The sequence below is a fragment of the Oxyura jamaicensis genome, chromosome Z (genome assembly GCF_011077185.1).
Source record: "Oxyura jamaicensis isolate SHBP4307 breed ruddy duck chromosome Z, BPBGC_Ojam_1.0, whole genome shotgun sequence".
Taxonomy (NCBI): domain Eukaryota; kingdom Metazoa; phylum Chordata; class Aves; order Anseriformes; family Anatidae; genus Oxyura; species Oxyura jamaicensis.
The window spans coordinates 4546244-4555695 of NC_048926.1; the positions used below are offsets into that span (position 1 = coordinate 4546244).

The window sequence follows — 9452 nt, forward strand, 5'->3', positions numbered from 1 at the left end:
GCACTATTGCATCACAAATTACCTAATTTAAAAAATAAAGAAGCAAGAAATAAATCATCGTTGTAGTAGTTCAAACTTTTCCATTTGTCCAAGAAATAGTGCAGTGTCTCACTGCACTATTGCATTACACATGAGCAATTTGATCTCCAATAGTTCTATGATTTCTTTTTTGCTTGTTCATTTTTGATATTAGGTAATTTGTGATGAAAATGTGATGATTCATTAACATTTTTACCAAAAAATGCATCTGTTTGCTGGAAAAACAAACAAACAAACAAACAAACAAACAAAACCTTCTATCAGCTAGTCACAGAAGCTGTCTTGATTTCTGACCAATGTACTAAAACTTAAGGAGCAGAATGAGCATGTACATGTGTGTGTGAGTGAGAAAGAGCACTCTTTTACTTGTTTTTAATTTTCTAACTTGGGTGTTATGAATTGCATCATTCATACATATTATGACCCTGAATCACCTCAAGTTGACCATATGAACACCTGTGAATACCTTAGTGAGGTTACTAAACAACTATTAAGATGTTATGTTTTATGAGGATTTCTTTGTTCTTGCTCATTATGATCAAGAATTCCATATTTGATCTCTCATACTGGAAGTTTCATTGAAAACAATTTGCTACCAGAAAACAAATAAATAAATAAATAAATAAAAATGTTGGGCTTTGGCCAATAGATAGTTTCACAGAACACCCAATAGATAGTTTCACAGAACACCCCTATTATTTTGCAGTAAACAGCTAGCTGGCCGTATTGTTCAGTATGTACAGAGAAACCCAGTTCCTTCAACAGTTAAACAATATATTCCTATGCTTTTTTTTTTTTTTTTTTTTTTTTTCCACATTTTCATAATAAGATTAGCCAGATCTATAAAAGAACAATTACATCACCATGAAACATTTCAAGTTTTTATCCTATAAATTTATTTGTTGGATTCATAAATGATAATTATTTCTCTGTTTTCCCCCGCCCCCCCCCCCCCCCCCCCATATTTTTATTTCCCGCTTTGGAGTATATTTTATTGGTTAGGGCTTTTTGGTTGGTTGGTTGGTTGGTTTGGTTTTGGTCTTTTTTTTTTTTTTTTTTGAGATCTGTGCAACCTTGGATGATGAGGCTGATATGTACCAAGTTTTAGTACATATAGCATGTATTTGTATCTGAAGTCTGAGAGCATGTGAGTCATTATAATGGCTTTAGGTTGTAAGTAACTTCAATGCTGAATACATTAAACCACAAAAACAAGTTACCCTTGTAATGGTCCATTTACCCTGGAGAAAAATATATAACTAGCTGAAATCTTTTTTAATAACTAGGAAAGATTATCATGGACAATTCATTGCATCTGGCAGACACTTGCAAACTATCTCCTAGAGGATTATTAGGCCTATATCTTTATGAATAGCTATGTATATTTATTATTCTTTTATTTACAGCCATGCTACAGTTCACTTTCTTAAGATTCAAGGCAGGAGGGACTGTGACCAAAAAGCTAGACATCTAACCATAGACAGACAGAGGAATAGAGGTTAGAGGAAAGAGAATAACAAAAGGTGATATATAGTCAGATCAGGTCATGATTAACAACAAAATTAATAACTTTAAAATTATTTTCCCAGGAAAACAGCCTTTATCATTAATTGAACCTTGAAAGTTTATTTGGTCTGTAAGGTATTAATGATCACAGAATCACAGAATCATTCAGGCTGGAAAAGACCTCTAAATCATCAAGTCCACCACTAAACCATGCTACTAAATTCTAAATCTACATGTTTCTTGAATACCTCCAGGAATAGTGACTCAACCACTTCCCTGGGCAGTCCATTCCAATGCCACAGAACTCTTTCAGTAAAGAGGTGCTTGGAAGAAAAGCCCAATCCCCACCTCACTATAACCTCCTAAATGATACCTCTGAGCTCACCACTTCAGAAGGCGTGTGTTATTGTGAAACAAAGGGGATGTTGGCTGAAAATGGACCACTTTAGAGGCAAGAAAGTAAGCAAAAACTTAGAGAGGAATGAGACATCTCAAGTGCAGATGTGGGTGACCGGCAAGAGAGGGAAACCTTGAATTCAGCTGGAAGAGCATAGATAGGAATTTTACACATCTAATCTGGGACTGGAGGTTTTGTTCCTAGAGACATGTATCTCAGTGGAGCACTACAGAGCACGGCCACACAGAAACCTCTTTGGATACATGTAACTTAACATCATTTACCAGCAAGTGCTGAAACAGAAGTGAATTAGGTTTTCTTTTCTTACCAGAAAAGCTGAATTACAGAAATAGAAATACTTTTTTGTCTTGTCAACAGTAGATAAAATTTAAGTTCAAATGCAAAGAGAGATATAGTAAATAAACTGTACTGTAACATGAAAACCAGTTTAGCTGCCTAATAATCTCATAGCTGCCTAATAATCTCATTCTAAAAATCTATCATGAAAGACAAGTGACTATGGGCCTGAAACAAAAACAAAAACAAAACAAAACAAAAAAATATATCTTTAAATGTTGCTACCCTCTTCAGGGACTGAGTTCATCCTGAATATCATGGCGATCTGTGCTACATCCACAACAAATATAATGCACATTATTAAGTAAAATGATAAAAAGTGGCTATTGATACTGGTAAGTATCATCTCTGTCCATCTAGATGGTCAATTTCTTGAGTGAATCATGCCAAAAATATGTCTCAGAGGGAAACCTGAAGGGATGTAACAACCTCATGATTCAATTCAGAGAGTGCATAAGGCTTCATGTGTGCATAAGGCTTCATGGAACAAGGCACAGGACATCTGTATAGATAGGTGATCAAAGGAAACATTTTTTAGAAGAAAGGATGAAGAGAAGAAATAAGGACAGTTTCACTAGGGATGCAGACATTCGTTGAAAGATTCAGTAATCAATCATTTTTGTCAACTAGATCATCATATCACAGAACGGTTGAGGTTGGAAGAGACATCTGGAGCTTGCCTTAGCAGCTCACCTTGCACATTCTGGAGGAAATGCTGAGATTTCTGCAGCTGTGTACAATGGAGAAACATCAAAGATAAAGATCAGATCCTAAGCCTGGTAAGAGTGGTAGTCTTATTGGAAGGAAGAGAGGCAAAATGGGGAGATGAACACCATGGAAGATGTAGTAGTTTTTGTTTATGAATCATAGAAAGAAATGTCAGAAGGACTGCTGAAAAATGGGGAGTCAAGAAAGACAGATTAGAAGTGGAGGAAAAACCCTATAGTTCTTGATCACAAAGGATGTGCTGGGTGAATGTTACAAATAGCTCAGGAAAAGGATGCAACTGAAAAAGAAACAAAGCTACAAGGCAGAGCTCCTTATAGAAAAAGAGAATGAGTCGTTGTCCCTTATAATTCTGCAAAACAGTGAAGAATCAATTTTCATGTAATGCATGAAAAATTATAGCTACATGCTGCACAAGAGAAACACAGAAAAACTGGAAAACAACTTGATTTTCTATTTACTGAAGTAAAACGTTGAGCAAAGGTGGTGATCAGAGAGAATTGTTGCTAACTTACATAATTGTAGGATGCCAGTGAATTAACCATTAACATTTTGCTTATCAAATAGAGAGAAATAAATCTGTATAACTGAGAATGATACCAGCTTTCTATAGAAAGGTAGAAGACACCTCCTTGTAGGCTGGGAAAAACTTTAAGAAATAAGCCACTGTAGGAGACTTCATTCTCCAGCCTCTGAGTAGGGCCTAGAATGAAGGATGAACAACACAGTGAGCTCTACACAGAGAGTGAAAGCAGAAAGTGCAGCTGTGGAGGTGGCACAGAGACCTGAGTAGTGGTATCAGGCTTTGTAAAAAGCCTCTTTTTACCTGGGATATGCCTTGTCTCATACTGCTTGCATTAGGAGCATTTAATTTCCAATAAAAAAATCAATTTTCAACAGCTATAGATCTTGTTAAATTAAGTTGAAATTCTGAGTCTTGATAAATATCACAGAGATTGATCACATCTTTTTGTTTGTTTGTTTGTTTTTCTTTTTTTTCATTTTTTTTTTTTCCCTGAAAATAGATAAGTATAATTGAAGTAAAATGTCATGTCTTAGTTACCCTATCCTTGGAACTGTTAATTAATCTGGTTAAATACCATTGATTCAATTCAATTTCTTCACCTGCAAAACAAAGAACCCATCATATATGGCAATGCTCTTGCACGTGTGTTCAGGCGTGAACATATATTCTCTCCAGAGTCAGAAGGTCAGTTCAGAATACTCAAATCCAAAAGAATTTAAACAAGTTCAATGAAATAAATAAATAAATAAATAAATAAATAAATAAATAAATAAATAAATAATACTGTTTTGCAAGTTATATATTATTCCTGTGTGTTATAAAACAATTAAGGTTTTGGCTGCAGGCTCTTGTGTTGGACATGTTGTGTAGGGCAATATAGCCAAGGAAAGTAGACCCTGGTCCTGTTGCACTGATGCAGGCTGCAGGAATGACTTGCAGGGCCTGGTTTCAAGTCCCTGCTCTGTCCATGTTTCTCAAATAAGTGTTGGTGTATCTGTAACACTAATAGCTACAGGAAATGCTCCTGACCAGGTTGTTGCTGTTGATGTTTTATTTGTTTGTTTGTTTTCTTGTTTACAAAATCATAAAATCACATTTGTCTGACCTATAAATAATGCAATGTGGAATTTGTGTCTGCCTTCTTACGAGGTGGTCTGTTCCAGGGCTTCCCTGACATTCAAAAGCAGCCCTAGGGAGTGCGGTGACCAAGAGTGCGGTAACCAGAATGGGCAAACAGAAGGGTGTGGTGCAGCAGTTTGCATGGCAGTTCGTGCTGGGAGGGCTCCTCGCTGCTCTTTTGCCGCAGTCTTTCCCATCAGTACTTAAAGGCTCAGGGGCACAGGTTGTGTTTGCCTCTGTCCTTTCAATAGGGGGGATCAATGCTGACAAGCAGACTCATCACATTAATATGCTCACGAAGAGCCTGGCCATGCTGTCAACCAGGCAGAAAAACATAGCGTCCGCATCTCTTGCAGCCTCTCCAGCCACAGTCACTGATGTGTCTACTCAGACGGAGGGCTTGGGGAAACACACCGCCGTCCAGGTCTTGGGCTGCAGGGTGTGCCTTACTGTTCTATCAGTATCTGACAGCAGCAGTGAGGGGTATGCCTGTGGGAGTTGTGCCCAGGTTGAAGAGCTGCTCAGCCAGGTAGCAGAGCTTCGGGAGGAGGTGAGCAGGCTCAGGAGCAGGCTTATCCCGCCAGGCAGTAGGAGGGAACCTAGGCCAAGGCAGGGAATGGAGGCAGATTCCTGCTTGGGGTGGTAGGCGAGCCCTGTCCTTGCCAACCTCACCTTCCCATCTACCCCTATATATCAGGTATGAGACTCTAGAACATGACAGTCAAAACACCAATGTAGACAAAAGCCCTTCCCAGTTGGAGAGGATGCCTAAGGCAGGGCAACCTACCCTTGGCATTGCTACATCTTCTGTCAAGATAGAAAGAAGAGTTATTGTCATGGGGGACTCCCTTCTGAAAGGGACAGAGGGCCTGATATGTTGACTGGACCCAACCTGCAGGGAAGTCTGTTGCCTCCCTGGGGCTCAGGTGAGAGACTTTGCTAGAAAAGTCATGCGCCAGGTAAGGCCCATGGACTACTATCCACTACCGGTCTTTCAGGCTGGTAATGACAAGGTCGAATGGGGAAGTCTAAAAGCGATCAAAAGGGACTTTAGGGCTTTAAGGTGACTAGTTAAAGGCTCAGGGGCTCAGGTTGTGTTTGCCTCTGTCCTTTCAATAGGGGGGATCAATGCTGACAAGCAGACTCATCACATTAATATGTGGCTTTGGGACTGGTGCAACCAGCAGAACTTTGTTTTTTTTTGATCATGGGAAGGTCTACGTGACACCAGGCCTGCTGGCACCAGATGGGATGCGTCTCTCTCGGAGACGGATAAGGATTTTTGCTCAGGAGTTGGCAGGGCTGATAGACAGGGCTTCAAACTAGAGTTAAAGGGGGAAAAGGATAAAACCAGGCATGCCAGTGAAGACCTAAGGGATGGTACACTAGAATCATAGGTACCGCATGCTAGTGAGGTCCTTTGGTCTGCTCCACAGGTGCTGTGTGTAGGGAGCTGCATTTGAAGTGCTTCTACACAAACATATGCAGTATGAGGAATAAAATGGATAAGCTAGAAGTCTTGGCCCAGTCCCACAGCTACGACATCATCGGCATAAGCGAAACCTGGTGGGATGAGTCCTGTGGCTGGTGTGTTGCAATAGATGCTTACAGGTTCTTCAGGAGGGACAGGCAGGCTAGGTAAGGTGGGGGGGGGGTGGGGGGGAGGAGGAGGGGAAACTGCTTTTGAAGGCCTTGGTGTCCATCAGTGCTGGTCAGTCTTTAAGCACTGCCTCCTAAAAACACAAGATCAGGCAATTCGAAAATATCAGAAGTTGAGCAGCCAGGGCAGAAGGCTGGCCTGGCTGACCAGGGATCTTCTACTGGAGATTAGGTGAAAAAAGAAAGTGTATGACTGCCAGAAGGAAAGTCAGGCGATGTGGGAGGAATACAGGGATGCTGTTCACATTTGTAGGGAGAAAAGTCATGTAACCAAAGCCCAACTAGAGCTGAAGCTGGCCAAGTCTGTGGGAGATGATAAAAAGGTGTTTGTTTGTTTGTTTGTTTGTTTTTAGATATGTGAACAGAAAAAGGAGAACCAAAGAAAGCATGGGTCAGCTACTTGATGGGGAAGGTCACCTCACAGACAATGACACAGGCAAAGCAAAGACGTTTAATGCGTTCTTCGCCTCTGTCTTCAACACTGATGACGGGCTTCAGGACCCAGGGTGCCCTGAGCTGGAGGACTGTGATGGTGGGAATGACAAACTCCCAACCGACCCTGAACTTGTGTGGGAGTTGCTGCTCCACCTGGATCCTTACAAGTCCATGGGTCCAGATGGGATTCACCCCAGGGTGCTTGAAGAGCTGGTTGGCGTCATCGCGGGACTTCTCTCAACTATTTTTCAATGATCTTGGGAATCTGGAGAGGTCCCAGTAGACTGGAAGCTGGCAAATGTTGTACTAATTTTCAAGAAGGGTCAGAAAGAAGACCCTAGCAATTACAGATCTGTCAGTCTCATGTCAGTGCCTGGTAAAATTACAGAGAAGATAATCCTTGAAGTCATTGAAGCGCACCTGGTGGACAATGCAGTCATTGGTTCCAGCCAGCATGGGTTCATGAGGGGATAGATCATGCCTAACAAATTTAATTTCCTTTTATGATAAAATCACCAAGCTAGTTGATTAAGGGAAATCAGATGATGTGACTTCAGCAAAGCTTTTGACATGGTTTCCCATAGGATACTACTGAACAAAATGTCCAGCATACACCTAAACACAAACATCATATGATGGGTGAGCAATTGGCTGACGGGCAGGGCTCAAAGGGTTGTGATAAATGGAGCCACACCAGGCTGGCGGATGGTCACTAGTGGGGTCCCCCAAGGCTCCATGTTAGGGCCAGTCCTCTTCAATGTTCTTATAAACAATTTGGATGTAGGACTAGAAGGTGTTTTGAGCAAATTTGCCAACAACACCAAACTTGGAGGAGTTGTAGACTCATCTGAGGGTGGAAAGGCCTTGCAGAGAGATCTGGACAGGTTGGAGAGCTGGGCGATCACCAACCATATGAAGTTTAACAAAAGCAAGTGCCGGGTCCTGCACCTGGGATGGGGTAACCCTGGCTATACATACAGACTGGGCAAGAGACGCTGGAGAGCAGCCCCGCAGAGAGGGATCTGGGAGTAGTGGTTGACAGCAAGTTGAATATGAGCCAAGAGTGTGCCCTGGCAGCCAGGAGGACCAACCGTATCCTGGGATGCATCAAGCACGGCATTGCTAGTCAGTCAAGGGAAGTGATTGTCCCACTCTACTCTGCGCTGCTGTGGCCTCACCTCGAGTAAAGTGTGCAGTTCTGGGCACCACAGTACAGAAAAGACATTCAACTCTTGGAGAGTGTCCAGAGGAGGGCGACAAAGATGGTGAAGGGCCTAGAGGAGAAGATATATGAGAAGCGGCTGAGGTCACTGGGCCTGTTCAGCCTAGAGAAGAGGAGGCTGAGGGGGGACCTCATCGCAGTCTACAGCTTCCTCGTGAGGGGAGTGCAGGTGACCTATTCTCCACAAACACCAGTGATAGGACCCACAGGAACAGTGTCAAGCTGAGGCAGGGGAAGTTTAGAGTAGACATCAGGAAGAGGTTCTTCACTGAGGTTGTACACTGGAACAGGCTCCCCAGTGAAGTAGTCACTGCACCAAGCCTGTCTGAATTTAAGAAGCATTTGGACTGTGCACTAAGTCACATGGTCTAAACTTTTGGATAGACCTATGCGGTGGGAGGAGGTGGACTCGATGATCCTTATGGGTCCCTTCTAACTCAGGTTATTCTATGATTCTATGATTCTATGATTTGTTATCTTGTAAAAATACTTTTATTTTCAAATCATGTTACATACAGTCTTTGCCTGCAGATTACAGCTAAAACCCACATTAGACATCTAGGTTAACTGGGAGATATTATAAACTATGCTGATAACAAGGCCAAAAACCCTGGTTGAGACGTCTTCCATTTTCTTCCTTTGGAAATCACAGCCTTTACCATTCTTGAAAATTGCTCTGAGTGTTTTGGATATTGGAATATGATTTGTGAATATTTCCAGTTCAATTCAGTAAAAAGTAACCTGCTCCTACAAGCTGCTTGGTTTATTTCATACTATAAAGGATGCATTCTCAACCTCAAATGGAAACATCTCTGCTATCATGCTTAGTCGCCTATGAACAGTGCTGGTTAGTTATTTATACCAACTAAAGACAGAAGCCTTGAGCTATTAGCAACCTGCCAAAGGATTTTTCTTGTTTTTTGTTGTTTTTATCATCCCTGAATGAAGTCATCTTAAGGATTTGAGGGACTGCTCTCTGAAAAGCATTTCCCGATGCTATATGGACAGGCTGCAGGTGGAAGTACTGTTAGATGCATTCCAAGGTGTTCATTCACTTTGGTGTTACCACAATTGGTTATTTCACCAGACTAAACTTTGGAGTCTTCTCCAGATTTCCAGTCTGAACAAAGGCTTTGTTTATAATTGCAGTTTTCATACTTCTTTCTGTAAGGCAATACTGTTATATGAAGCTTTATTTTTAATGCTGAAAGAATAAACAGAAAACATTTCCTAAGGGGGGAAAATGTCTTTACTTAGCCAGTACCCAAGCCAGATAGTGCATTATATTCCACTAGAAATGAACAGAAAGCTCTTCCTGCCACTACTGCTCTTTTTTTCACCTTCTTGAATTGGATCATTCTGGACTAGGATGCTGAAATATGCTTTGATGTCCTTACGTATTTTGTATAGGCTCCAAGTCCTTTGTGACTTAAAGTAAAATCATTGCCATTCCCTATGCAGTATGC

General features: G+C 41.4%; 1 long non-coding RNA gene across 1 annotated transcript in view; it reads left to right on the forward strand.

The window, feature by feature from the left end:
- Positions 1-6840, forward strand: part of LOC118155680 — a 10822-nt gene extending 3982 nt beyond the window's left edge. The window contains exons 3-4 of the long non-coding RNA XR_004745960.1: positions 4535-4539; positions 6583-6840. This is a non-coding gene — a long non-coding RNA (uncharacterized LOC118155680). The remainder of the gene's footprint in view (positions 1-4534; positions 4540-6582) is intronic.
- The last annotated feature ends 2612 nt before the right edge of the window (positions 6841-9452 follow it).